General features: G+C 39.8%; 1 protein-coding gene across 2 annotated transcripts in view; it reads right to left on the minus strand.

Moving 5' to 3' along the window:
* Nucleotides 1–5,764, minus strand: part of RAB5A (RAB5A, member RAS oncogene family) — a 16,813-nt gene extending 11,049 nt beyond the window's left edge. For both annotated transcript variants that reach the window (XM_042888638.1, XM_042888637.1), the window contains exon 1: nt 5,699–5,764. The gene's annotated coding sequence lies outside the window, so the exon portion shown is untranslated. The remainder of the gene's footprint in view (nt 1–5,698) is intronic.
* Between the last annotated feature and the right edge of the window lie 236 nt (nt 5,765–6,000).

The following is a 6,000-nucleotide window of genomic DNA, read 5'->3' on the forward strand; positions in this document are numbered from 1 at the left end:
TGAGTAAAGAATTTCTGCCTAATATCTAACTAAATCTTCCTTCTTTTAACTTATAACCATTTCCCCTTGCCCTATCACAATTAGACCGTGTAAAAAGTCAATTTCCCTCCTATTTATAAGCTCCACTCAAGTATAGGAAGGCTGCAACAAGGTTCACCTGGAGCCTTCTCTTTTCCAGCTCCCTCAACCTTTCTTGATAAGAAAGCTGCTCCAGCCCCCTGATCATCTCCACAGCCCTCCTGAGGTGCTGTTCCAACACCTCTGCATCCTCGTGCTGGAAGTCCCAGGGCTGGACTCAGTACTGCAGGTGGGGCCTCAAAAGGGCAGAGCAGAGGGAGACGATCACCTCCCTCACCCTGCTGACCATCCCTCATTCATGCACCCTAGGATACAGTCTCTTACTTCATAACATATCAAGATCAAAGTATAACAACACAACAGGTTTGGACTTGTTATTTGATATTTTACTAGTAACATGCAAGAAATAACCAAGATTTTTTTTTCCTGATATTAAGCAACATTCAAAAGTCAGCAACAGTAAACAAGGAAAAAAAGAACCACAAAAAACCCAATCAATACATTGAGTTCTTTGCAAATACACTGTTTCACTTTTTTCACACACATCCAATACAATTTTCTCATATTAGGAAGTACAGATCTCGATGCACAAACCTTTAATATCTTTTGTAGTTAACAACTGTAGTTTTAGAAGTGAAAATGCTAAGCATGGCAAATATGGGAAAAATGGCAGTCCTGACTGTTAAGAATTCCTGAATGCTTTGTGCAAGCCACCAGAGATCTATCCAATGGAAATAAATAAAAATTTCCAAAACAAATACATAAATACTGATCTGCTAGGATTTAAGAGATCTTTGCTAAGAACATATGCTAACACTGTATTCCTTCAATTTATCTCCTCTTGTTGCAAACTTGTTCAAAAACAAAACAAAACACCACAGTATTTATTCATGTGGATGAAGAAGCATTGAGTCCCGGTTGTTCTCACTTGAGTCAAAGACTTGTGTTTTTATGCATGTATTTAACTGCAAAGATTAAATATTCCACAGGTAGGCACTGATGTACCAAAAACTGGAGAAGTATTTTCTATATTTTCTTTCTTCTCTCTTCCAAAACAAAATTCCAAGTGAACCTGGAGGAAGTATTCCCAGCTGGCTGTTACTCAAATCTCAGCTAGAAAAACATACCCTTCTATATTTAAAAGTAATTTATTCAAAAAAATGTCTTAGCTTTCAACTTTGTTTTAACAGTTGTTTACCCACTTGAATTCTGTGCATTTGTTGAGGATATAGCTTCTCTGTTGTCTCAAATAAAAAGCAAGTTAGATTGGAGCGTAGCATCCCAATGTAGAGAATGGCTTTAATACTAATTTTGCAAAATGCAAGCAAAGCTACCATCTTCAAGAAGTTGTTACTCTATCTTCCTTATGGTAAATTTATCACCTTACCAATCAAACAGTAGTCTTAGTCATTAGCTGCCTTCCCATTCTGAAACATTAAGCAGAGCTAAGACATTCTCTGAGGCATCCGAGCATTCCAAATTATACACCTACCTCACACACTAAGCCTTCATTCCTCTTCCTAATTCCCCTTTTGTAAACTCAGCACAAGTTCTGAGGAGCATTCTGTAGAGAGCTCCACAGCTCTAGCCGAACCCAATCCACCACTGAAACACTCCCTTAAACCTATTTTTCACTAGTATTACATGATAAGGAAATCAAAGTATTATTCTCAAAGAACATAACATTTTGAATAAGCTGTTATTTTCTCACTGTAAATACAACTTTAATATAAATCCTCAAAAAAATGTATATTTTCCAACACCTTACTGATAACTCCTATTTGCTCAACACTGCTAGTTTACTCACGCTTCTCAAAATAATTTAGTCTCTTCCAGTTAAAATATTCCAATCTTTTATTCATCTGTCTGCCCCAAGGTTGTAACCTGCTAGACAGTTATGACTACCCTTAAAAAGCAATGATTTTTATTTCAGTTGCACAACAGGAGCAAAATACTTCAGATGTAAGTTCGTTTAAGCATTTTTTACGCAATAATGAAAGAAAGTTTTATGAAGCAAAAAAAACACAAAAAAACCACCACATATTCCACCATCATTATTAGTCCCTATAATTACATATCAAAATCCTCTCATTTGTTTTGATTGAAAATTTGTTTTGATTGAATACTTTAGAATACAGGAATGGATCTACCTGGTTTAAGAACACCAGGCTTTTCATCCTTATGGCATTAAAAAATAAATAACAAGTGACATACAGCTGATGTGTTAGTTCTCAGGCAAGACTTATTTCCACATGCATTGCTGAAATATGCTTGAGAAGTTGGGGAAGAACATGGATAAAACTGGATCAGCGACAAAGAGTGAATCTGTACCTAATTATAATACAAGAAAAAGCAGCACGGTGTTGCCAAAATACAGATAGCTCAGAATGTTAGCCATTTGTTTATCTCTTCCTTTGGAAAAATGAAGATAATTTCTTTATGTTTTAAAATAAAACACTTGTTTGCACTGTAGCATTTTAGTGTGCCTAGGTAACCCTGAAATAATTTTAAAACCTTTAATCTTAATTCACCCCATGCTCTTCTAGACTCTGGAGCATGAAGATATGAGGGTTAAATCCAAGTGAAACCAAGTGAATTACTCTTTGAAAGAAGTGACTTCCAGATGATGTGCAATGTGCAAAAACCCATTTAGTCTCTATGATCATCTTTTTGCTTGCTACCTTAAAAACATACAAAGGGTGGCATGAAAGAAAAAACAGAAAAGACTGATTTATCCTATACAAATTTACTTGTTTAAACTGGTTATTTACAACCTTTAGTTATTGACATTACCATATAGTTAATTCACTTACAAAATATTACTAATCTCTACAAAATTCGTTTGGGACTCAAAGTTGAATTAAGTTGTCAAAACAAGTATCAGCCTTTTATAAATGCCCAATCAGAAAATTTTGCAATTTACACACCCCTCCCTTCTTCAGAAGAAAGCATTCTATACACTCAGGTATTGTGCAAAATTAACTAGCTGTCAAGATGACAAAGATCACACTACTTGCAAGGCCAACAAGCCCTGCCTGTAAACATCTTGCAAACAGCCTTCCCTCAATAGCTGCAACAGTATGCCTATTAACTTAATGAAACCTACCACAGTTGTACTATGCAGTTTTTAATAAAGAATAATAAAAAAAAAAACTGGAAACCTGATAGAGCATATCCAGCTGATTTGTTATATATAAAGTCACAATCTGTAAGCATGTATGCATCATCTTTTACAAGTTTCAGATTACAATGAAACTGTCCAGTAAGCTCACAAAAGGACATCATACAAACATGACAGAAGAGGAATCAACAGACCATCTTAATCTGAAGTAGTACAACTATGACAGCCATTACAGCACATTCTTGGCCTTTCTTTTCAGATTTGTGCTCAACATACTGGCTCACAAGAATGTAAAGGTAGATTTCAATGCTACAGAACCCACATATGTTCCAGAACTCAGGCCACACTTGTTCGCCAGCTCTTTAAGTCATCAGTAAAACACTAGCTTTGGGAAACAAAAAAAGCACCACACAGAAGACAGCAATGTTACTTTCACTATCTCACAAACACAAACCACAATTTTAATTCTTTTCTAACAAATAAATTTCAAGGCAATTCTGAATGCTTACTTCCAGAGCTTAGCAGCTGTATCTTTTTTTTTTTCTTCTCTTCTTAGCTTCACTTAAAGTCTCCAGGAAAGATCCAATAAATGCATCATTTCCTAGCCCTGCCATTACCAAGAAAGTGCTTCTGTTAATCCTACCAGGTAATTTACCAGAAGCTGGGTATTCTCACCCCTTTAGAAGTCAAATTTACATTCTTCTAGGTAGTCCTTGTTAATGAGGTTTGTGAGAGTTAAAGGGTCACAAATATTTTCATGGAAAATCATGTAAAATTTCTCATGTTTGAGTTCATAACCAGAATTCTACCAGTTCCTGCCAAGACCTACAAACTCGCAACTTAATGGAACTTAATTCAGTCGTTTAAGCATTCAGATCAGTGTCTATTTTAAACAAGAAAGTCAAACAGAAGTATCAAAATAACTCTTGTGACAAAAGCCAGACTACTAAAGGGATTAAGACAGCTAACACTGCTCCTACAATGAATGTGATTAAGTACATAATCAAAGACCTCAAGAAAAGTCAATGATTAATTCAAACATGGAACATTCTATCACTTGAAATACTTTCCCATTTCAGAGCAAATGATAATATTTCTTATACATAATATTGTACTAATTTCTAATACATTTTCTGATGTTTCACAAATAGAGATCATACAGCATCAAGCTTGCAACCATTGTTTAATTTGGTTATTCTGGACTACCTTGTCTGTTTTAAAAAGCAGTATTGAAAGAAATCTACTTATTAAGGACTCTTGCTAACAAAGTTTTCTGTTACTCTCTTCCAGAATTGGTAAAATTACTGTGCCATCTTTCAGCAGTGTTCATGACAGTGACACACATAACTATCTAAACATTTGTTCCAGTTTGTATTGAAGCATTATGAAGCTGTAAATTAAAGATGTGAATCAACAGTCACCACATAAAAAACTTCACAGATTTCCAATTAAATGCAACAGTTATTAATAAACTATTAAATATATCATATAAAAGACACATAGTATCAATTGCTTTGAGACAAAATGGCCCATCATACAGCAAATGTAAGTAACGATGACTGTACTATCATTGTCCCTAAGCACCTCACTTCAGCTAACTTCTACTTTTTACTGATGTTTCTTATTACATAACATCATCTAGGCAAGACACCTAGTCTGTCCACAACTACCAAACTGGGAAGAAAAAAAAAAAATGCCATATTGAGTCTGAATATTGTGTAAATGGAGCTCATTAATTTTAGCTCAGTTAGCTGTTAAGTCTTATTCCACTCCTATGTCGTGGAAGTGGCATAAGGTTGAAAAGAATCACAGAAAATCCTGGGAGAATAATAGCCTTTCTAGGGCCAGTTTCTTGAAACATTTTGATGTTTGATGTTTTGATTTTTACAGCTCAGCTATGCTCTAAAATAGGAGGGTGAATGTTTCTACAGTGCTCCAAGCTTCACCCCTAGCTCCAACCGAGACTCAGACAGTGCACACACCGACCACTAGGCCTGCCAGCATTCTCTGGATGGCGACGCGTTGTCTAAGTATTTTACTTCCCACCTTCTTCATTGGCCCTTCTCCAGTCGCAAACGAAAGAGAAAGCAAGGGGTCCACCGCCCTCAACCCTTGCACGCACAACTCGAAGGGCACAACCCTTCCCTCACAGCTGGACCAAGCGGCGTTGAATCGCAGTGGAGGATCCCCCTGCCCGCTACGGCTTCGGGCCCGGCCCCACCAACCCTGCCGCCTCCCCTCCCCCGCAGCTCCCTCCCAGGCTCAGGAATAAGGGGAAGTGGGAAAACCGGGGGCGCCATTTTGAGCCGGGAAGAAGAGCTCAGCCTCTCTTCCCCTCCACCGGGCTGCCCACCTTGGCAGCCCGCCCTGCCTCCCAGTCTGCCCGCAGCGCCCGGCAAAAGGGGAAGAAGTCTGAGCAGCCCAACCGCACACCGGGCGCCGTCGGAGCTTCACCACCCCGATGCGGCCCCCGCCCCACCAGCCCCGTCGCCTCCTCACCTGGCCAGACCGCGACGGCCGCGCAGTGGAAGGGGGTGGATGGAGAGTCAAGAGGCGGAGGCGGCGGCGGCGTAGCGTCTGTTTTTCCGTTTGTCCACCCGCCCGGCCAGTAGGGCTGGAAGCCTAGTCGGAGCAGGGCCGCGGGAGGAGGGGGCGGCGGGGAGGCGGCTCCACGGCAAGCGCGGGGTGGGGGCGAGGGGCGGGGGCGCAGCTGGGCCTCACCCAGAGGCCGCCGCCGCCGACTTCCGCCGCCTCCTGTTCCCCGACCAAAACACACACGCACACGTACTTCCGGTACTGCC

This window comes from Lagopus leucura, unplaced genomic scaffold (genome assembly GCF_019238085.1).
Source record: "Lagopus leucura isolate 7727_CA_CO unplaced genomic scaffold, USGS_WTPT01 Super-Scaffold_100157, whole genome shotgun sequence".
Lineage (NCBI taxonomy): Eukaryota > Metazoa > Chordata > Aves > Galliformes > Phasianidae > Lagopus > Lagopus leucura.